The 22,943-nt window shown below is 38.7% G+C and overlaps 1 protein-coding gene across 1 annotated transcript in view; it reads left to right on the top strand.

Annotated features, from left to right (window-relative positions):
* GRID2 (glutamate ionotropic receptor delta type subunit 2) overlaps nt 1-22,943 on the top strand; it is a 1,620,720-nt gene that overhangs the window by 608,314 nt on the left and 989,463 nt on the right. The gene's annotated exons all lie outside the window — the stretch shown is intronic.

Below are 22,943 nucleotides of genomic sequence, written 5' to 3'. Positions count from 1 at the left end.
AAATACAATAGCATTTGTATTATTTTTACTGCTTCATAGTGGCTCAGATAGTAAAGATCTGCTTATAATGCAGGAGGTTCAATCCCAGGGTTGGGAAGATCCCCTGGAGAAGGAAATGAAAACCTACTCCAGTATTCTTGCCTGAGAAATTCCATGGACAGAGGAGTCTGGTGGGCCATAGTCTTTGGGATTACAGAGAGTTGGACACGACTGAGCGACTCACACACACACTGCTTTATCAGGATATATTTAAGTGAAACTGGATTTTTTACCTTTGTTTGCTGATTGATTCATTTACCCTATGTACCTATCTATCTATCTGTCTATCAATTTACTTATTAAAAGTGAGTTTGTAGCTATTTTCCACTAACTACTACAGTATAATGTCACTGAGTTAATTAAGTCTAGGGTACCAACAGTTTTATCCACCACTGCTTTAACAGCATCACTGAAAATGTCTATCCAATGAAAAGGAAAATAATATCCTTGATAATATTATGAGATGTTTCGAGATGTTTTTCAGTGACTCCCTAAAAAAGTCTTGGGGACTCCCAAGAGTTTCATACCGCACTTAGATAACTGCTGATTTAGAGGCAGTTTGATTGCTTTTTAAAAATGTCATGTCTTGAACTTCTTTTTATTTTCTGAACTTTTTTTTTTTTCCGTATTGTTTTTCTTCTTCATTGTCCTTTAGAGAAAAAACAGCAGCCCTGCAATAATTTCCTGTCTTTTCTTCCCTACTTAACTGAGATGTGGCATATGGCAAATGTTAAGTTGTTCAATCATTCAACAAATATTTATTAACGGTTTATTCTGTCCTGAGCATTCTGTTAATCATAAGGGATTTGATTTAGGTCATACCTGAATGGTCTAGCGGTTTTCCTTACTTTCTTCAATTTGAGTCTGAATTTGGTAATAAGGAGTTCATGATCTGAGCCACAGTCAGCTCCTGGTCGTGTTTTTGCTGACTGTATAGAGCTTCTCCATCTTTGGCTGCAAAGAATATAATCAGTCTGATTTCAGTGTTGACCATCCGGTGATGTCTATGTGTAGAGTCTTCTCTTGTGTTGTTGGAAGAGGGTGTTTGCTATGACCAGCGCATTTTCTTGGCAAAACTCTATTAGTCTTTGCCCTGCTTCATTCCAAGGCCAAATTTGCCTGTTACTCCAGGTGTTTCTTGACTTCCTACTTTTGCATTCCAGTCCCCTATAATGAAAAGGACATCTTTTTTGGGTGTTAGTTCTAAAAGGTCTTGTAGATCTTCATAAAACCGTTCAACTTCAGCTTCTTCAGCGTTACTGGTTGGGGCATAGACTTGGATAACTGTGATATTGAATGGTTTGCCTTGGAGACGAACAGAGATCATTCTGTCGTTTTTGAGATTGCATCCAAGTCCTGCATTTCGGACTCTTTTGTTGACCATGATGGCTACTCCATTTCTTCTGAGGGATTCCTGCCCGCAGTAGTAGATATAATGGTCATCTGAGTTAAATTCACCCATTCCAGTCCATTTTAGTTTGCTGATTCCTAGAATGTCGACGTTCACCCTTGCCATCTCTTGTTTGACCACTTCCAATTTGCCTTGGTTCATGGACCTGACATTCCAGGTTCCTATGCAATATTGCTGTTTACAGCATCAGATCTTGATTCTATCACCAGTCACATCCACAACTGGGTATTTTGCTTTGGCTCCATCCCTTCATTCTTTCTGGAGTTATTTCTCCATTGATCTCCAGTAGCATATTGGGCACCTAATGACCCGTGGAGTTCCTCTTTTGGTATCCTATAATTTTGCCTTTTCATATTGTTCATGGGGTTCTCAAGGCAAGAATACTGAAGTGGTTTGCCATTCCCTTCTCCAGTGGACCAGGCGCTGTCAGACCTCTCCACCATGACCTGCCCGTCTTGGGTTGCCCTGCAGGCATGGCTTGGTTTCATTGACTCAGACAAGGCTGTGGTCCTAGTGTGATTAGATTGACTAGTTTTCTGTGAGTATGGTTTCAGTGTGTCTGCCCTCTGATACCGTCTTGCAACACCTACCATCTTACATGGGTTTCTCTTACCTTGGGCATGGGGTATCTCTTCACGGCTGCTCCAGCAAAGCACAGCCTCTGCTCCTTACTTTGGACGAGGGGTATCTCCTTAGCACCACGGTTCCTGACCTTCAACGTGGGATAGCTCCTCTAGGCCCTCCTGCGCCTGCACAGCCACCGCTCCTCGGGATGCTCTTCCTGGCTGCTGGCCCTGGCCTCGGGCGTGGGTGGCTCCTCCCAGCTGCCGCCCCTGGCCTCGGGCTCCGGGTGGCTCCTCAGGGTCACTGCCCCTGGCCTCCGGCACGAGGTGTCTCATCTCAGCTCCCAAATCCCTTATAAATATACCGTGGAAGTGAGAAATAGATTTAAGGTCCTAGATCTGATAGACAGAGTGCCTGATGAACTATGGAGTGAGGTTCTAGACATTGTACAGAAGACAGGGATCAAGACCATCCCATGGAAAAGAAATGCAAAAAAGCAAAATGGCTGTCTGGGGAGGCCTTACAAATAGCTGTGAAAAGAAGAGAAGCTAAAAGCAAAGGAAAAAAGGAAAGATATAAGCATCTGAATGCAGAGTTCCAAAGAATAGCAAGAAGAGATAAGAAAGCCTTCTTCAGCAATCAATGCAAAGAAATAGAGGAAAGCAACAGAATGGGAAAGACAAGAGATCGCTTCAAGAAAATTAGAGACATCAAGGGAACATTTCATGCAAGGATGGGCTCGATAAAGGACAGAAATGGTATGGACCTAACAGAAGCAGAAGATATTAAGAAGAGGTGGCAAGAATACACAGAAGAACTGTACAAAAAGATCTTCATGACCCAGATAATCATGATGATGTGATCACTAATCTAGAGCCAGACATCTTGGAAAGTGAAGTCAAGTGGGCCTTAGAAAGCATCACTACAAACAAAGCTAGTGGAGGTAATGGAATTCCAGTTGAGCTATTTCAAATCCTAAACGATGATGCTGTGAAAGTGCTGCACTCCATATGCCAGTAAACTTGGAAAACTCAGCAGTGGCCACAGGACTGGGAAAGGTCAGTTTTCATTCCAATGCCAAAGAAAGGCAATGCCAAAGAATGCTCAAACTACTGCACAGTTGCACTCATTTCACATGCTAGTAAAGTAATGCTCAAAATTCTCCAAGCCAGGCTTTAGCAATATGTAAACCGTGAACTCCCTGATGTTCAAGCTTGTTTTAGAAAAGGCAGAGGAACCAGAGATCAAATTGCCAACATCTGCTGGATCATGGAAAAAGCAAGAGAGTTCCAGAAAAACATCAATTTCTGCTTTATTGACTATGCCAAAGCCTTTGACTGTGTGGATCACAATAAACTGTGGAAAATTCTGAAAGAGATGGGAATACCAGACCACCTAACCTGCCTCTTGAGAAATCTGTATGCAGGTCAGGAAGCAACAGTTAGAACTGGACATGGAACAGCAGACTGGTTCCAAATAGGAAAAGGAGTACATCAAGGCTGTATATTGTCCCCCTGCTTATTTAACTTATATGCAGAGTACATCATGAGAAACGCTGGACTGGAAAAAGCACAAGCTGGAATCAAGATCGCCGGGAGAAATATCAATAACCTCAGATATGCAGATGACACCAGCCTTATGGCAGAAAGTGAAGAAGAGCTAAAAAGCCACTTGATGAAAGCGAAAGTGGAGAGTGAAAAAGTTGGCTTAAAGCTCAACATTCAGAAAATGAACATCATGGCATCCGGTCCCATGACTTCATGGGAAATAGATGGGGAAACAGTGGAAACAGTGGCAGACTTTATTTTGGGGGGCTCCAAAATCACTGCAGATGGTGATTGCAGCCATGAAATTAAAAGACACTTACTCCTTGGAAGAAAAGTTATGAGCAACCTAGATAGTATATTCAAAAGCAGAGACATTACTTTGCTGACTAAGGTCCGTCATGTATGGATGTGAGAATTGCACTGTGAAGAAGGCTGAGCACCGAAGAATTGATGGTTTTGAACTGTGGTGTTAGAGAAGACTCTTGAGAGTCCCTTGGACTGCAAGGAGATCCAACCAGTCCATTCTGAAGGAGATCAGCCCTGGGATTTCTTTGGAAGGACCGACGCTAAAGCTGAAACTCCAGTACTTTGGCCACCTCCTGCGAAGAGTTGACTCATTGGAAAAGACTGATGCTGGGAGGGATTGAGGGCAGGAGGAGAAGGGGACGACCGAGGATGAGATGGCTGGATGGCATCACGGACTTGATGGACGTGAGTCTGAGTGATCTCCGGGAGATGATTATGAACAGGGAGGCCTGGTGTGCTGCGATTCATGGGTTCACAAAGAGTCAGACACGACTGAGCGACTGGACTGAACTGAACTGAACTGAGCGTTCTGTTAGAAACTAGACAAACCCCTTTTATAAACATGACATGAGGGCAGAAGTTACTTTGATTTTCTCCACCAATTTTGGACATGTAGGCAAAGTTTGGTAAACATATTGCCCAGTTGGCTCTGTAGTCACTGCCTCTCCTCCCTGTTTTGTCTCTCCATCTCCTCTGTATAATGCCAATCAGCACTGAATTTCAGGTTCACACTTGGCAGTAGCCACCAAAGTAAAAAGGAGTCTTTTGATTGTAGATTTTATTTTTCTTTAAAGCTAATCCTTTGGACAATATTTTTCATTTTATGGGGCCTTCTGAACTTAGATCTGTTCTTCCACCTCAAACTCCCATTTCTACTTCTCAACCCCAGAACTGTTAATATTCTTTACTGCCTTTTTAGTACTAGAGAAATCTGTCCCTTCTAATAGCGTTAAATCCACACCTTTTTAATATCTAGTTAAGATTACTGACTGCAAGGCCATCACCTTTACCAACTTGCCCTTCATTCCCTGGGTAGGTTGTGGGGTGTTGCCTCTAGTGTTCTTTTCTTACAGTTTGATTTTTCTTCAGAACTTATTTTTGGGTGTACATCTGGCCTCTACTCTGGTTTATATTAGTATCATCTTGAATTTCTACGCTCCTGTATTTTTCTAACTGCCCACATCCCATTCTCTATCCTATTTATTCATAATTCTTCCACTTGGATAGATGAAGTGACATGACTTCTGTATTTATCCTTCTGGCTCAGGTTCACCTCTAGGTTAAACTATTTTACTCATCTAGCCACACAAAAATACCTGAAGTAAAAAAAAACTAAATTTATTTTGTGCCTTAAGTAAGTAAGTAAAGTCGCTCAGTTGTATCCGACTCTTTGCGACCCTGTGGACTGTAGCCCACCAGGCTCCTCCATCCATGGGATTCTCCATGCAAGAATACTGGGGTGGGTTGCCATTTCCTTCTCCAGGGGATCTTCCCAACCCAGGGATCGAACCCAGGCCTACTGCATTGCAGGCAGATGCTTTAACCTCTGAGCCACCAGGATCATCCCAATAACCAAGATATAGCACTATTACCAGTGCTGTTTAAAGAGGAAGAAACTGAGTCATAGAACAGTTTCCTATGTTCTCAACAATGAGGCCTAAGTCCCAACCAGATACTTTGTCTCAGTGCCAGCACTCCATAGTATACAATACTACTTCCCACCCATCTGAGGGACTCTCCATGTTTCAACATTAATATGTCTAGACACCACTTTTCCATTTTCTTTCATTAGTATCTTAACTTTTCTATTACCTACCAACCCATGGCCATTTTAAGGAATAAAATATTTTACTAAATATATGTGAACTATTACTACTTGTCTCTGAACTAAGATTTTAGTCGCTCTCAGGATCTCAAATAGACAACCGCTTCTTTTCCTAGTGATGCTATTGCTGCTCCTTCCCCTGGAGCCTAGCCTAAATTTTTACTGAAGCATCAGGTAGACACAACTGGGTCAAATTCTGCAAGATCTCAACCTCCAGCCGTTCTGCTCCTGGCATTTCTCCATGGCTCTGTCATTCACTTACGCTTGTAGAATGGCAGATCTCTGCCACCCAAGTCCTGGGTCAGTGCCCCATGCCACACTTGAAGAGCTGCTGTTTGATTTCAGTCACATCTTCCTGCCCTTCTGTACCTTTTCCTTTCCTTGCTAATCTTCCTAAGCTGCATTTGTAACTTTAAATAATGCAAAAGCATTACTTTGAAATATTTAAATGCCTGTTTTCATTAACATAAAGTAATGTCTTATACTTCAGATCTGTGTAATTTTAAATATAACTATGTACTTCTCAATATTGCAATATTGATAAGTTTATTAATATGAACTTTATAAGATACACCCCATCTCATGATTTCCAACAGAATAATTGTTTTAAAGAATAGAATTGAATGGAATGATCTGTTGTATGAAAGAGGATAATCAAAAGTTGAAATAAAGAACTATTTTTTATTTTGAAATTACAATAGTCTAATATTCATGTATAAAAATTATCTAGCAATTTCTACCTACTGAACACTATTACAGTGTTATCTATAGAGTATAGATACTCATCTGTTCCCTTTAGTTGTCTTAAAATATCAGTCTCCACTTTCACTCATTTCTGCTTCAGTCTTCCACTTCTGACGCTCTTTGATAAAGTTTCTTTATGATCAACGTAATGACCTTTCCTCTGCCTTCATCCTGACTCATCTTTCCCTGGTCACAGATGTCATCAGCTGCTCCTTCCTTGAACCTCCCTTCCCTGAATTTCTGCACCACTTCCCCTTATTGCTTCTCACAGGAAACCTTTTGCTGCAAACCCATGGAGGTAGTCTGAAGAGTCATGCTCTTTCATACCTCTTTAACTCTGCACATTCTCTTCCTTTTGCTCAGAACTTTCAGTCTCTCATTTTATGCCTGGTGAATCCTTACATTTCTTAAAGTTTTAGCTTCATTGTCAATTCTTTTGTGAACCTCACTTACGCCTTCCCATCATGAAGGCATTCTCCCATTAGGGAGAATCAATCATTCTGTCCAGCAGTAAATAGTTTGCACTTTATTATGTCAGTATTTACATTCTATTAATGTGTAGGTGCTCAGTCTCCTGTAGCAGCATGAGAACTCCTTAGAAGGAGGGACAAATCCTTGATATACAGCACAGACCTTAGAAGCATACAGATCATGGCTCAAACCCTGTTTGTCCAATTTTAGCTGAATGATTTTGGAGAAGCTGCTTAAGTTCATGAACTTTCAGGTTCCTAAACAGTAAAACCATTCTCACAGAAGTACTATAAGAATTAAAAGATTTAATGTATATATGAAGTGACAAAGTGAACTATCAAGGAATGTCAAATATGTGAATCATTCAGTTCAGTTCAGTCACTGTAGGAAAACTCTGATTAACATGGCTATGGACACAATAAACACTTGATAAATTCCTGCTGAATAATTATATAGATAAATGAATGAATAAGAGCTATTGCATTTGTTTGAAAATTATTTACCTTCATATTCTTCACTTACTTCTCCAATCTCAGTTCAGCTCAGTTCGGTAGCTCAGTTGTGTCCGACTCTTTGTGACCTCATGAACCGCAGCATGCCAGGCTTCCCTGTCCATCACCAACTCCTGGGAGTCCACCCAAATCCATGTCTGTTGAGTCGGTGATGCTATACAACCATCTCATCCTCTGTCGTCCCCGTCTTCTGCCCTCAATCTTTCCTAGCATCAGGGTCTTTTCAAATGAGTCAGCTCTCCACATCAGGTGGCCAAAGTATTGGAACTTCAGCTTCAACATCAGTCCTTCCAATGAACACCCAGGACTGATCTCCGTTAGAATGGACTGGTTGGATCTCCTTGCAGTCCAAGGGACTCTCAAGAGTCTTCTCCAACACCACAGTTCAAAAGCATCAATTAAAGGAATTTTAAATTCCTCCTTTCACTCTGTTAAAATATTTGCTTATCATTTATTCATTTCTGTTCTTATTTTCTTCATGGTTTCTTGATGTCATTTTTCTATGAAATAAACTACATGATATGACACCCCCTCCCCTTTTTAAAAGCAGAGACTGACCTGGTGCATCAGTTCAGTTCAGTTCAGTCACTGAGTCATTTCCGACTCTTTGTGACCCCATGAATCGCAGCATGCCAGGTCTCCCTGTCCATCAGCGACTCCCGGAGTTCATTCAAACTCATGTCCATCGAGTCAGTGATGCCATCCAGCCATCTCATCCTCTGTCGTCCCCTTCTCCTCCTGCCCCCAATCCCTCCCAGCATCAGAGTCTTTTCCAATGAATCAACTCTTCGCATGAGGTGGCCAAAGTATTGGAGTTTCAGCTTTAGCATCGGTCCTTCCAAAGAACACCCAGGACTGATCTCCTTTAGGATGGACTGGTTGGATCTCCTTGCAGTCCAAGGGACTCTCAAGAGTCTTCTCCAACACCACAGTTCAAAAGCATCAATTCTTCAGTGCTCGGCTTTCTTCACAGTCCAACTCTCACATCCATACATGACCACTGGAAAAACCATAGAGCCTACTTATATATTTCATCTGTAGCATGGTATTGAATCAGTTAAAATTAAGGTTGAGTGCCTATAATTCCCACCCCTCCCGCACAAATAAAATATAAACAGTGACTTAAATGACACATAAGACTATAAGTGAGCAGATCTGAATTCATGTGATGGCTCAGTGGTGTCAGGGGTCAAGATTCTTTTTATTCTTTTGTCATGATCTGACTTCACCTCATGGTGTGAAATCTGTTGGAGCTCTAGACATCAAATCTTCATTCCAGCCACTGAAAAATATGGAGGAGCAAGAAGGGTTTGCTTGCCTTTTAAAGTCACATACAATACTTACCTGGAAGTTGCACACATATTTCAGTGGATGGGGGGCAAGGGTTATTATTATGGTCATACCTAACTACAAGAAAAGGTTTAGGATGTAGACTTTATGTTGAGCGATCATAACTGAAACATACAGGGAAACAGATGCAAGGGTAGAAAACTAGTAGTACTTGTCACCATTTAAATAGCAAAATAATTTCATTATCATGGTGCATTTCCCAGGTGCAGCATACTGTCCCACAAGGACAGTTAACCCAATGGAGGAACTATCACTACTTCTTTATATTTATAACAGACTGTATAACTGTCTCCTTCTTTTCTCTGAATTTTATCATACAGAAGTTAGTATTATGGTAAGATAACACTAAGGGCAGAGACATCTACAGAGAGAGCCATCAAAAATTTTTCTTGTTTATGCCTAAGAACCATGGAGTGATATTCTTATTCCTCAACAAAAGCAGCTAATTTAATGATAAATGTTTAGAACACTTTAATTTCTGGTGAGAAGTTTTGTGTGAGTGTGTATGTGTGTGTGTGTGTGTGATAAGATAAAATATTTTTTATCAACTTAAAATCTAAGTAAACAAAATGATATAGAATTCAGATACATAAAATGAAATATATCTGTAAAAACTAATCTCAAAAGAGCAAATATTCATAATAAAAGAAGTGAAAATAGGCTTCTAACGTGTTCTTTGCAGACACAGCTGAGAGACTGAGCATGCACACATGCGAAGTATTTCCTAAGTATATGAGTTTTGAAAAGTAATACCAGCAATACAATAAATGGGAAAAAACAACTAAAACCAAATATTTAAACATTGTACTTCATGGACTGTCTTCCTATTTGATGGTTTGTATGGCATAAAAAACTGAATTTTTGGCTTAGCACTTACTTGGAATACCGTTATGAAAAAGTAAATTTGTGTGTGTGTGTGTGTGTGTGTGTGTGTGTATGCTACATCTGGCTTAAAAGATAAAAATTCAAATATAAATTATGCTGATCAAACTAGTTTCATTCAGTGAAAGTTCTGGCATGTCTATTATTTCCACTTTTAAGCCATTCTTTATAAGAAGCCATTTCAAAACTATAACAATACAGAATTAACTATAAGAATTTTATATGTCCTAAATCTAGCATTGTAAAACTACTTCTTATAGCTACTTAGTGACAGAATGAAAAATGAATTTCCTCTTCATGGTAGTGAAAGATGACTGCCTTAATGAGCTATGCCTTACTTGTCAATTAGGTTTTTTTCCTCTGTATGTCTCTTTACAGATAACACAGTTTCTTGAAACCGCAGTTACAGAGAAGATAAAGAAATATATGGTCCCTATCTTTGCCTTCAAGGAGAAAAGTCCTGCTTGTACATCAGATTTTAAAATATTGATTGTTCAAACTTACTGTTTCATTATTAAAAGTATAAGTATTTATGTATGCCATACAACTATATATTATATGCTAGTATGTTCATTCATTTTTCTTGACCATGGTTTCTGTGGTAATTTTTACTTTGTGAATTATCATGTGATATGTTTTACTAAATTCTAGAAAATATAAAATGATTATTTTTATGCAGTATATATTGGCAGTCTACATTTTTAACATATCTTTGTTTCATGATGGTTCAAACTTATTTCATTTGAAATATATTTAAATATCGCTAGGGAAAACCTTAAATCAAAGTGATACTTTAAAATTACTACTGGAAAAAACTAGAGGAGTCTTTTTTCAAGTTTCATTTCCTCCACTTATCTATAGCTGGTAACCTATACCTCCATTCCTACGTTGTCTGTTTCTTTTGATGGCTTTAGATCCGCAGAGTTCTAGTCTCAGAACTAAGCACTAGATTTGATTCTCTCTTCTTCCTTACTTTTTTCATCAAATATCTAACTTTAATATTTTTCTATGTCATATTGTCATTCCTGTCCTTCTCATGCTCTGAATTCTTTATCTTCTATTTCATATTAGGCCATTTTTTCCCCCCGCAACCCCTGCCTTTCTTCCCTTCTTTGACCACTGTGTTTGATTTTTCAGTCGTTAATAAGCAGTATATCCAAAGTTAAATGCTTTGCTGAGAGTGTTAAGTGTAAATAACTATGTGTCTGAGGCTATAGCTTTAATGGTAAATGCACTTTATGGAAGAATTATAGGGAGAAAAATAAAGTGAAGCTGTGTGTGTTACTCTTGCACTTTTGAATACTGTTTCTTTCTAGAAGGATTAGTTCTGAGGTCCCTAGTTAGTAAAGTCAATCAATAACAATCCAACTACTAATTTACTTAAATAATTTGTACCATTGAATTGCAATGAAGGTTTTTCTAGTGGAGTTTAAAGGATGTCCTCATTAATAAGCAGATGTTTTCTTCCCATAAATGTCTTTAAGACGAACTGGAGAACTTATCTAAAAATACCAACTTTTCTTCTTCAATATTTTATAGAGTATGGAGCCAGGTTTATGTATGGAAATTATTAACTTCTTGTATTCTTTTATTTTAAAGAATTAACCCAAAGTTCCAAAATGCACCTCCTTCCTTCTTTCTAGTCATCCCCCAGAACTAAAAATTACAAGCTGAGATTCATTTCTTAGGACTGCATTTCCAGGTTCACTTTATAAAAATATAAACAATTCTTGGAGACAGCTACACACAAATAAAATTGAGTGACACATTAACTGCGTATTATATAATCTTTGCATGTGTGGGTGCTCAGTTGCTCAGTTCTGTCCTAGTCTGCAACCCTGTGGACTGTAGTCCATCATGGAATTTCCCAGGCAAGAATACCGGAATTGGTTTTCATTTCCTCCTCCAGGGGATCTTCCCGTGTCTGTTTCATCTACTGCGTTGGCAGGCAGATTCTTTACCACCCCTCCACCTGGGAAGGGAACAAATAGTTTCATGAGAAACAGTTTTCAGTATTTAAAATAAGTACTTCTGTAGATAGCAGACACATACCTGCCTAGGCCAGGATTTCTCAAGCTTGATTCCATTGACATTTTTGCCCAGAAAATTATTTCTTGTGGAATCTCCTCTCTGCGTTATCACATCTGTAGGAGCATCCCTAGATTCTCCCCACGAGATGCCAGTAGCACCTTGCAATTCATGACTACCAAAACGTGTCCTACCTTGGGATAAGGCAAAATTTGCCCCATTGAGAATGACTGGCAAATAACAGATGGAGTAATAATCATATCAAATACTTTATAAATAACAACTCACTTAGTTCCTGGAACAAACCAAAGAGGTGACTCTATTTGCTGAGCTAGGATCTAGGTAAGGTTTTTAAAACTTGTAGGTTTACAGACCTAACAAGTGGCAGAAACCAGAAGTCAACCTGAAAATTTACACTCAGTGGCTATGCAAGTTGAATGGAAGGGTAAAAGTGAAAGTGAAGTCGCTCAGTCGTGTCCGACTCTTTGTGACCCCGTGAACTGTAGCCTACCAGGCTCCTCCGTTCTTGGGATTTTCCAGGCAAGAATACTGGAGTGGATTGCCATTTCCTTCTCCAGGGAAACTTCCCGACCCAGGGATCGAACCCAAGTCTCCCGCATTGCGGGCAGACACTTTAACCTCTGAGCCACCACGGGTAGAAAGCAACAAATAAAGGTGCACACCTAACAACTGTGCCTTCACCAGCACTGGTCAGTTTTCTCCTCCTTACTGTGAATTTTTAGTATACATTGCTTATTCAAGTTATTTGTCCATAGAATTTTAAAGGTGATTTAACTTTATTTCCTACTTTGTGCTCAGAGCTTGGATTATGGTTGTTAGATTATGATTTGTGAAAGTGCTTGGAAGACAGAAAAAAGGCAGAGTTTTACTGTTACAATGATAGATTTGATGGCATTTCCAAGTAAACATTGCCTATAAAGACAGTAAGAGTGTGAAAAACCTGGGAGATCAGCTATAAACTGTCAGTATTTTTTTCACCTTTACTTCCAAAATTTATCTATAAAGTCATAACTTTTAAAAAAATTCAGTTAAGGACTAAAGAGTGTAAAAGTGATTAGTCCAATAACCCATTCATTTATTCATTTATTCTGTCAACACATATGAAATCTTCATGAGGGTAGATTTTGTCTCAATTTCTGTTTTGATGGCTATTTTCTTGAAACATACCTGGAAGATGGTTGACAGTATTAAATATTTATTACATGGAAAATGATAGCAATGAATACAATTTTCTTATATTTAATATATATATCAGAAAATGATCCATGTACAATGACTTCTTTAAAAAACTGTTAGCCTAGGAAGGTGTTTGAGACAAAGTGTAGATGAGGAATGCATGCGCATATAACAAATAATATATGTGTTGTTTATAGTTATGGATTTATGAGAGTACCAAGTATTTTAAGTCCTATTAAATAAATTTTACCTATAATAACATCTACCAATTTCAAGGCCCAAATAGTCTAGATTATTTAAATATGACCCTACCCACTTTTAATTGAGCAGGATTTATCATTAGTGTCCACAGATGTATTGGTTTTCTGTTTCTGGTAAGAAATTATCACACATTTAGCAGCTTAAAACAATACCCATATATTGATATTAGCTTGTATTTCTGTAGGTCAGAACTTAGACAGTAACTGCACTACCTAACTCATTTGTGTTGCTGTCAGAATTTAGTTCCTTGTGATTATAGAACTGAAGTCTCTGCTTGCTGGCTGGCTGTCTCCTGGAAGCCATCCGCTCTTAGAAGCCATCCACAGTGTTTGGTTCCTGGCTCCCTTCATTTTGAAGTAAGCAGTAAGGTGTCAAATCCTCTCATCCATCCAAGCTCAGACTTCTTTTGCTACCAGCTAGGAAAAAAAAAGCTTTCTGCCTTTAACTTTGTGATGTTATGACATCAGGCCCATCCAGGTAACCTACTTGTTTTAAAGCCAGCTCCACCATATGCATAACTTAAGCTCAGGAGTCAAATCTTTAAGTATAAAGTCCCAGGGATTATGTAAGGAATATGTGGGGGAAGGAAATTTGGGGGACATTTTGGGATTTTGTCAAACAACGTTCCTTTTTTATGTTTGTTTCTCATATCATGCTTGTTGGCCGCTAGGCTAGGTTAGTTAGTGTTGCCATAGTACCTAATATACCCTTGATTTTAATAATCACCATCTTTATTGCTATTGTTTTTTTACATTTTCTGCTCTACTTTTTAAGTATGGTAATGCCTTACTTTTTAATCATGGTAATGGCAAGGCCTGGGCTGACTTCATAGCAACTGCATGTTGACCATATTCCTGGAACCTAATCCTTTCCTGATAACACAAAATAGGTGCTCAATAAATGTGAGTTGAAGGAGGAAATGAAAGCAAACACTAGAAAAATGATATTATATTAAATGATATTATCTTCCAATCAGCCTACACTGATCCTTATTCTCATTCAAGTGTCAGATCAGATGTTACATTCCAGTTCATTGCCGCATTGCAGGTGACCTCCCCATGACCTCCTCTATCAGTAAGCTCTTTATTTACTTCCCATCTAATCATTTTTTATAAATATCTGGGTTTTTTTCTTTTTGTTTACCTGTTTATTGTTTATTATCCCATTAGAACAGAAGATCCCAGTATATGAATATTTTTCATTCATCACTGTATCTTTAGGTCTAAACTAGTACCTGGTTCATAAAGTGAAGTGAAAGTTGCTCGTTTGTGTCTGACTCTTTGTGACCCCATGGACTACGCAGGTCATGGAATTCTCTAGGCCAGAATACTGGAGTGGGTAGCCTTTCCCTTCTCCAGGGGATCTTCCCAACCCAGAGATCATCCCAGGTCTCTGGCATAGTAGGCAGATTCTTTACCAGCTGAGCCACAAGGGAAGCCCACCTGGTTCATAAATGAAAGTGAAACTGTTAGTTGCTCAATTGTGTCCCACTCTTTGTGACCCTATGAACTGCAGCCCGCCAGGCTTCTCTGTCCATGGACTTCTCCAAGAAGAATACTGGAATGGGTTGCCATTCCTTTCTCCATGGGATCTTCCCCACCCAGGGATTGAACCAGGTCTCTGGCATTGCAGGCAGAATCTTTATCATCTGAGCCACCAGGGAAGCCCACCTAGTTCATAGTGGGTGCTCAGTAAATACTGAAAGAATGGATTCTGGCCCAGCTGAACTGTCCTACAGGACTTGGATGTAATTTCTCATAGCCCAAGTGATAACCTGGACATTTAAAACTCAAAGTGCACTGAAGAAGTTTTCCAACATTTTTGACAAGGATTTTTAATCTTAGGCAAACTACAATCTATAGTCTTCACTTCAGTTACACAGTACATTTATTTTTTGCACTTTCAGTTCAGTTCAGTCACTCAGTCATGTCCGACTCTTTGCGACCCCATGAATTGCAGCACACCAGGCCTCCCTGTCCATCACCAACTCCTGGAGTTTACTCAAATGTCCATCTAGTTGACGATGCCATCCAGCCATCTCATCCTCTGTCGTCCCCTTCTCCTGTCCCTAATTGCTCCCAGCATCAGAGTCTTTTCCAATGAGTCAACTCTTCGCATGAGGTGGCCAAAGTACTGGAGTTTCAGCTTCAGCATCAGTCCATTCAAAGAACACCCAGGACCGATCTCCTTTAGAATGGACTGGTTGGATCTCTTTGCAGTCCAAGGGACTCTCAAGAGTCTTCTCCAACACCACAGTTCAAAACCATCAATTCTTCGGCGCTCAGCTTTCTTCACAATCCAACTTTCACATCCATACATGACCACTGGAAAAACCATAGCCTTGACTAGACGGACCTTTGTTGACAAAGTAATGTCTCTGCTTTTTAATATGCTATCTAGGTTGGTCATAACTTTCCTTCCAAGGAGTAAGCGTCTTTTAATTTCATGGCTGCAATCACCATCTGCAGTGATTTTGGAACCCCCAAAAATAAAGTCTGCCACTGTTTCCACTGTTTCCCCATCTATTTCCCATGAAGTCATGGGACCGGATGCCATGATCTTCGTTTTCTGAATGTTGAGCTTTGAGCCAACTTTTTCACTCTCCTCTTTCACTTTCATCAAGAGGCTTTTCAGTTCCTCTTCACTTTCTGCCATAAGGGTGGTGTCATCTGCATGTATGAGGTTATTGATATTTTTCCCAGCAGTCTTGATTCCAGTTTGTGCTTCTTCCATCCCAGCGTTTCTCATGATGTACTCTGCATAGAAGTTAAATAAGCAGGGTGACAATATACAGCCTTGACGTACTCCTTTTCCTATTTGGAACCAGTCTGTTGTTCCATGTCCAGTTCTAACTGTTGCTTCCTGACCTGCATATAGGTCTCTCAAGAGGCAGGTCAGGTGGTCTGGTATGCCCATCTCTTTCAGCATTTTCCATGGTTTATCGTGATTCACCCAGTCAAAGGCTTTGGCATAGTCAATAAAGCAGAAATAAATATTTTTGTGGCACTTTGTCACCCCTCACATCAGGAATGTCTTATGCAAGTTAACATACCATCTCATGGTGACTATGGGTAAAAATTAATTTGAGATTTTTAAAATTTATTCCAATAAAAGCTATCCTCAAAAATGGAAGAAGCTACTATAGTTATACCAAGAATTTCATATAATCAAAATACTAATTTATGGGACTTCCCTGGTGGCACAGTAGATAAAAATTCACCTGCCAATACAAGGGAGACAAGTTCAATGTCTGGTCTAGGACGATTCCACATGCCTTGGAGCCACTAAGCCTAAGTGCCACAACTATTTAGCCTGTGTTCTGCAGCTACTGAAGCCTGCGTGCCCTAGAGCCTGGGCTCCGCAACAAGAGAAGCCACCACAATGAGAAGTCTGTGCAACAGAATGAACATTACCCCCCAGTTACCACAACTAGAGAAAGCCACTGCAAAGCGATAAACACCCAGCACAGCCAAAAATAAATGCAAAGCAAAAAAATAAATGATTTTTAAATGTTAATTTATGATGTAAATTTACTTCATCTGAACATACTTCAATGTAAACTGCATTCATTTGGACATAATCATTTTTCACAAAGTTCATTGGTCCTTGTGTTTGGCCTCTAATATTTCTTTGTGTTTTGTTCTTAAACTGAGATTAGTCATCATCTTTTAATGTTATTCTTTGTGTTGTGCTAGAAAGCCAAGTACGAAGAATATGACATGTATCACTACCTGAAAAGCATTTTGAGCTTTCCAGAGCTTCCTGTGCCATCACCAATTACAACTCCAAGTATGTTCTTCTGTTTCCATCATCCAATAGAAAGTGACAGTTTCTGGTACTTTGCAGCTTGATAAACTATCTCCTAGAAAATATCTTAATCAGCATAAATTTAGGTTGGTGCAGGTTCATTTTTATAAGCTATATGTCTTGATGTAATTATAGGTATTCTAAAATGCAGTTATTTACATAGGAACAGCAAGTAAATAAATCCTTGATTCATTTTCTTTTAAATCCTGAAAGTTCAGTGCCCTAAATACTGCTTTGGTAGAAAAATCATTGACAGCTGCAGACTACTGCCGCTTGAGACAGATTGATAAATACACAACAACTTAAAAAAAAATCTCCATTCATTACTTACCAGTAATTATCTTCTACTGGCTCTTCTGTCAACACTTACCCATTTAGTCTATCAAATTAACTGATTAATGGTAAATAATTTTCTAAGGCTTTTGCTTAAAATAGTAATTCTTAGATACTATCATGGAAACATATGTTATTCAGAATCCTGGAGTTTTCCTGTCTTATGAAAAATGGCTAAATTTTTGTGTATCTTTTGATTTAGGCCTTTGTTTTCTTCTGACATATACACTTCTACATCTTTCCTTCATCCTCTTTATTTGCCCAATGTGAGATGATTTTTAAACTCCACTGTCTCAAGAATGATCTTGTATGGTCCTCTTTGTGCCTCTTCTCTACACTGTTTTACCTTCTATGATAGTTCTTATGAAGTTTTAGAATAATCACTTCCTAATATGTCTAATACAGCCTATCCTTCTCCTCATAAGTTTATAAGTTCTGGCACTAGAGTGATCACACTAGACTTCAGAAAGTAATAAAGAAAAATTGGTCAACTAAGATTAAATCACAACAGTCTTCTCTTCTAATATCCAGATAGCTTTTAACCCTTATTCTGAATTCCACATTAGCCTTTAACCAATAGAGTAAGCACATTTTATAGAGGCTCTCTCTATAAGAATATATCGTGGATGTCTTCACTTTCACCATTGTAGCTATGCTATGAAAAATATATGTCTTCATTTTATGGCTCTGACATATGTTGCAAAGTGTAGGTGGTGGAAATACAATGTTTAAGAGCATTCTGTTTCTAATGGTTTTGCTATTGCAAAGTCACCATGGAAGGAAGACTTTTGAAGCTGGCCAATGTAGCTATGGTAACCTGAGGTCACTGCACTCTGGATGCTATATAGTAAAAGTATAAAATGTAAGTCACTCAGTTTTATCCAACTCTTTATGACCCCATGGACTTTAGCTCACCACACTCCTCTGTCTATGGGATTCTCCAGCAAAAATACTGGAGTGGGTTGCCATTCCCTTCTCCAGAAGATCTTCCTGACCCAGGGATCAAACCCTTGTCTCCCTCATTGCAGGTATATTCTTTTCCATGTGAGCCACCAGGGAAACCCCTGTATAAAATAATAAAGATCTCTGTATACAATTATGGTAGAAATGACCCATCTTCTCTCAATTTCACAAGCTTAGCTCAAAGTCTGAGTCTTTCAGTTTAAATGATCAAAGAACATACATACGATGGTTGGTACTGAGACTAGAAAATACATTTTTTCTAAATGGAGACTATTGAGATGAGCCTCGAGATGTTTCTGATTAATGAGACACATATTGTTGACCAGCTGCATAACAATTCTATTCACAAATTATCAAATTGAAAATTAAAATATGTGACCATCAGGCATAGCTGCCATTTGATGTAAATCTAGGTTGACTCTGAGCCCAGCAAAAGATCAACATGAAGATCTTTTTTAAGTCCGATGAAAGAAATTTAGGTTGTTGACCAAAACTTCTTGGTAACTTCCCATGGGAAAAGACGTTTTTTTGGAGGACAGTGCTGAAAACCTTGGCATATGCTGACACTTTGTTACAGTCTTTTCAATAGCAGAATCATTTCCAGGCCACCAGACACAGTGAATAATTCCTGAATGTGCTACATGTGGTGTGGCCAAGATGACAGTACTGCCATCTGGAATAATAAAAAAATTTCCTGAAAACAGACATCTTTTATGGACAGATAACTCATGCAGATCATGTGTCAAGGGCTTGATTTCTTCAGACATTTCCCCGCTGGACTGCAGTCACAAGCAGAAGTACATTTATAGCAACAGAACATTACAGATAAGAACTAACATACATCACACTCCATTGCCTATTTATATTTACTGGTATTAGGAAGGGTACAGCATCCACTGGTATTTAGAAAGAGGTATTCACTTTTTCCATTAAATATGAAGAAATAACATTGTTTTTTAACATGCAAAAAGAGAAAGTTCACCAATGATTGAGACAACACAGACTACAAAGAAGACAATGGTAATAATCTGGAGAAACTAGGAAATATTACCTCAGACTGTGTCACCAAACATGAATACAGCAGTTAGTTCAACACAAATCCTGAATTAATTTCCCTTACCAATAGCATTATTTTATTGTCTCATAACTATTTCACCTCTCTTCCTGGAACTAAGTTTATTTTATATCCCCCAATTTTTCTTTCATATTTTCTTTATCAATTAATTCATTGTTTGGTGGTTTTCAAGCATTTCACTAAATTAACATGCTTTCTTTATATTCAATTATTATAAATGCTAAAAGATCAAAATATATATGATATCTGATTGCTTAAATCAGGAGTGAGGTGCGTGGTGCTCTAGCAGGTTGGGATAGTTCCTATCATTCCTGAACCTATTTCCATAGCACCCTTAGAACTCCAAGTGGCCATCTTCAAGAACTTCTGCCTTTGCTGCAATGGCATTTATTGAGTCACTTCTGTTTCTCTAGTGTGAAAGAAATCTTGCCATAAAATTTAATTCATTAACTGATGTTCAGAGACAGTATCTAACATGGATGTTTTGAAACTAGGCTATTGAAATAATAAAATTCAGAGTTTGTTTCCTATTTATAATCAATTAAAATTAAACAAAAATTGGATGAAAGAAAATGTACAGAAGGCTACATGAAGGGAAAATGTGAAATTTAATGATATTCTATGTGTTGCCAACAAGTATCTTTGGTTGTACCTTGTCCAGTTTATAAATATATGTGTGAAATCTTGCCTTTAGACCTACATGTCTGAACCTTACATTCATAATCCCTTTCACAGAGTGTTCTGTAATGTTGTGTCTAGATTAAATATATTGTGACTCTGTTAGTACACAGTTTCATTCTTTGGCCTTACTTAATGTACCAGGAAAAAAATAGGATGTTCTATGTTTTTCTGGCTGATAGAAACTTACCTTGAGAGCATTTATTTGCTGAATACTCAACCTACTATCCCTCTTCCCATTGGTAAAGTTCTCACTGTTAATGAGGAATTTGATCTAAATAAACTTATGAAAAGTTCTAAACAGCATTCAGTTTATACAGAAAACAATGTGCATTAGCATATAAAGAAAATATAAGTAATTAAAGAATGTTTTCTACTTATTAACAATAAACAATATACTAGATTATTTCAATAGTTATTTGATACAATAATATGCATTATACATATGATTATACATTATAAATAGTCCTAATGTAATAGGAATTTATTATATTTACTTTAATAATATGTAACAAGTATTTATTTAATAGTTGGGCTGCCAAGTTTCAATTAATGCAGGATGATGGAAAGCACATGACAAATAAAATGTCATTGTATTAAACAAATTCTGAAGGAGTTAGGTACATATCTGCTTTAATATTAGGGAAATGACTTTTGAGTCATTGAATTTCATAGAAAATGCAAGCTCATTATCATGGATTGTAAGTCTTATGTGATCTGGCTTCTTCTCACACTCTTGATTTCACCTCATATTTTTCTCATTTATTTCCCAGGCCATAGCTATCCTAGCTATCTTTACATTTCTTGGACAAGTAAAACTTGATGTTTCCCTCTCTATAGATGTAACAGATCTCCACATAGTAGGTCTCAAATTAAATTTTACCATTGCCATTTGGTCTTCACTGAAAAAAAATACCTGTAATTTAGCCTTTCCTAGAACTCATTTATATCCCAATTTTATGTTTTTGTTATTTTTTGTAATTATTGGTTATTTATATATTTTCTTTTTTATTGTCTTTTTCCTTCCCTCCAGACTGTAATTTGCATAAATGCAAGGACCTTATATATCTTAACAACTATATATATATATATACATATATATATATCCTTATGCCAAGAATATCATTTGGTAAAGAGAAGACATTCAGTATATTTTGATTGAATAAATTTAGTGAATAACTGAAGGAATAAAACATATTTGGGCCTTTAAGACATTTGCTTTTTTAAGTGTGATTATCAAAAAATGACAGGCCAAAAATACCCTTACTTGAAAATATGCAGAACTCATTATGAGACTAGCAAGACAATCTGCAAAAAACAAAAGAAAACAAATACTATCTTGCACTAATGTTACTTGATTACTTAAAATTAACAAAACAAAAATTAAACATTGTAAGTTCCAAACAGCACTAATGAACGGTTCAGTCCAGTTCAGTTCAGGCGCTCAGTCGTGTCTGACTCTTCGCAACCACATGAATCATGGCACGCCAGGCCTCCCTGTCCATCACCAACTCCCGGAATTCACCCAAACTCATGTGCATTGAGTTGGTGATGCCATCCAGCCATCTCATCCTCTGTTGTCCCCTTCTCCCCCTGCCCCCAATCCCTCCCAGCATCAGGATCTTTTCCAATGAGCCCACTCTTCTCATGAGGTGGCCAAAGTATTGGAGTTTCAGCTTCAGCATCAGTCCTTCCAATGAACACCCAGGACTGATCTCCTTTAGGATGGACTGGATGGATCTCCTTGCAGTCCAAGGGACTCTCAAGAGTCTTCTCCATCACCACAGTTCAAAAGCATCACTTCTTCAGTGCTCAGCTTTCTTCACAGTCCAATTCTCACATCCATACATGACCACTGGAAAAACCATAGCCTTGACTAGACAGACCTTTGTTGGCAAAGTAATGTCTCTGCTTTTTAGTATGCTATCTGCTGTTGCTACTGCTGCTGCTAAGTCGCTTCAGTTGTGTCAGACTCTGTGCGACCCCATAGACGGCAGCCCACCAGGCTCCTGCGTCCCTGGGATTCCCCAGGCAAGAACACTGGAGTGGGTTGCCACTTCCTTCTCCAAAGCATGAAAGTGAAAAGTGAAAGTGAAGTCGCTCGGTCATGTCCAACTCTTAGCGACCTCATTGATGGCAGCCTACCAGGCTCCTCTGCCCATGGGATTTTCCAGGCAAGAGTACTGGAGTGGGTTGCCATTGCCTTCTCCGAATATGCTATCTAGGTTGCTCATAACTTTCCTTTCAAGGAGTAAGTGTCTTTTAATTTCATGGTTGCAATCACCATCTGCAGTGATTTTGGAGCCCCCCAAAATAAAGTCTGACACTGTTTCCCCATCTATTTGCCATGAAGTGATGGGACCAGATGCCATGATCTTCGCTTTCTGAATTTTGAGCTTTAAGTCAACTTTTTCACTCTCCTCTTTCACTTTCATCAAGAGGCTTTTTAGTTCCTCTTCACTTTCTGCCCTAATGGTAAACTGATTTAAAATGATAGTAAATGTAAGTTGTTATTCTTCCATAGAATCAAAGGCTATATATGCTTGAAGGACCCTCTTGGTCCACCAAACTTTGAGGAAGAGTGCACTTGTGTTGAGGGGGTTGGGGATGGGGTAGTGAAATATCCTGAGGAAGCACTGGCAGAGCTTCAGTGGCGTTTTAGATTCCATCATTACTTGAGCAGTGGTGGTGCAGTGGTAAAGAATCCACCTGCCAATGCAGGAGAAAATGCGAGTTCAATCCCTCAGTTATCCCTAGAGGAGGAAATGGCATCCCACTCCGGTATTCTTGCCTGGAAAATTCCTCTCACAGAGGAGCCTGGCGGGCCACAGTTCATTGTGTCGCAAAGAATCGGACACAATGGAGGGCGAGCGCGCACACACACACACACGCACACACTCACAGACAGACATCACTTGACCTGCTCATACAGACATGGATAGCCTTACTT

Source organism: Budorcas taxicolor, chromosome 6 (genome assembly GCF_023091745.1).
Source record: "Budorcas taxicolor isolate Tak-1 chromosome 6, Takin1.1, whole genome shotgun sequence".
NCBI classification, from domain to species: Eukaryota; Metazoa; Chordata; class Mammalia; order Artiodactyla; family Bovidae; genus Budorcas; species Budorcas taxicolor.
This window is presented reverse-complemented; position numbering and strand designations above follow the sequence as displayed.